General features: G+C 38.7%; 1 non-coding gene across 1 annotated transcript; it reads right to left on the bottom strand.

The window, feature by feature from the left end:
• Window positions 1-267: 267 nt before the first annotated feature.
• On the bottom strand, window positions 268-378 carry LOC125619268. The gene has a single exon (XR_007350756.1). It is a non-coding gene; the product is annotated as a U6 spliceosomal RNA (small nuclear RNA).
• Window positions 379-1,621: the final 1,243 nt, after the last annotated feature.

Here is a 1,621-nt window from a genome sequence, read left to right as displayed (position 1 = left end):
ATTGATTTACAAATTGCCATCCCTAGTGTCTGTTGTGCTCCTCTGCCTTTCCCATCCTCCCCCCTCCCCCCTCCCCACCTCTCCCCTCCCCTCCCCTCCTCTCTCTCTACCTCCCCCACTGTATAACCCTGAGGGTCTCCTTCTATTACCATGCAATTTCCCTTCTCTCTCCCTTTCCCTCCCACCTCTCATCCCTGTTAAATGTTAATCTTCTTCTCCTGCTCTTCGTCCCTACTCTGTTCTTAGTTACTCTCCTTATATCAAAGAAGACATTTGGCATTTGTTTTTTACGAATTTGCGTGTCATCCTTGCGCAGGGGCCATGCTAATCTTCTCTGTATCGTTCCAATTTTAGTATATGTGCTGCCGAAGCAAGCACTCTTTTTAATTTTTTTTTTTGTAGCTATAAATGGACAGAATGCCTTTGTTTATTTTTATGTGGTGCTGAGGATCAAACCCAGTAAGCTACAGCCCCAGCCCCAATTTATTTCTTATTCTTTATTTCTGGGTAGGAGAGGATAGATGTATTTGTAGTATAATTCTTCGAGCATGAAATAATTCTTCAAATATGCAATGTTTCATAATAATTTTTTAAAAAAGATGAAACAGTGCAATTGGTCATGATTTAAGGCACTCCATTTCTCCTGAGTTCCAGTTCTGGGAACTAAGAGTTCTTCTTCCAACTAGATCACTTTGGTGGGCTACAAAAAGAAAAAGATTTGGATGCTGTTTCCTCGTTTCTTTGCAAATCTGAGAAGTGAGCATGGAAGCTCTTACAAATCTTCAGTTCAGGGCATGGGAACCTGACAGCCAGGGTTTGCCCCAGAACTCACTATGATGTCAACTCTCTCTAGGGAGAAGTAAACAAAATAAAAAGTTAAAATCCCCCCATAAGGATTTGACCTAATCCTCTTCCTCAGAAGAAATCTATATTGCCAGTATGCTTCCAGACATTTCTCTATGTATATTCAAATAAACAAATAGACACATAAAGTTTTTTAATGTGAGGAAATATGAAATATTATATAAGTAATATAAATGTATTCCATGAATGGAAGTAAATAATAGATGGAATTATACTATCCATACTTTTCCACACTTCCTTTTTTATTATCAAGGTCTCATGGATCCTTCCACAGCAATACAATTGCTCATAATGACCTGCCAACTTCTTCCACAGCAGCAGAGTATTCAACTATAGTGATGTACCATAAGTTATTGTTTAAATTTTTATTTATTTATTTATTGCAGTACTGGGATTGAACCCAGAAGCACTCTACCACTGAGCTACATTCCAGGTCCTTTTAATTTTTATTTTTTAGATAGGGTCTCACTAAATTGCTTAGGTTCTCACTAAATTGTTGAGACTGGCCTCAAACTTGCAATCCTCCTGCCTCAGCCTCCTGAGTTGCTGGGATTACAAGCCTTCACCACCATGCCCTGCTAAATTTTTATTTTTTTTATTTTTTTAGTTTTCGGCAGACACAACATCTTTATTTGTATGTGATGCTGAGGACCGAACCCGGCGCCGCACGCATGCCAGGCAAACACGCTACCGCTTGAGCCATATCCCCAGCCCAAAATTTTTATTTTTAATTAATTAATAAATATATAGGAACATT

Source organism: Marmota marmota, unplaced genomic scaffold (assembly GCF_001458135.2).
Source record: "Marmota marmota marmota unplaced genomic scaffold, marMar, whole genome shotgun sequence".
Lineage (NCBI taxonomy): Eukaryota > Metazoa > Chordata > Mammalia > Rodentia > Sciuridae > Marmota > Marmota marmota.
Note: the sequence above shows the minus strand (reverse complement) of the source record. Positions and strands in the feature narration are given on the sequence as shown.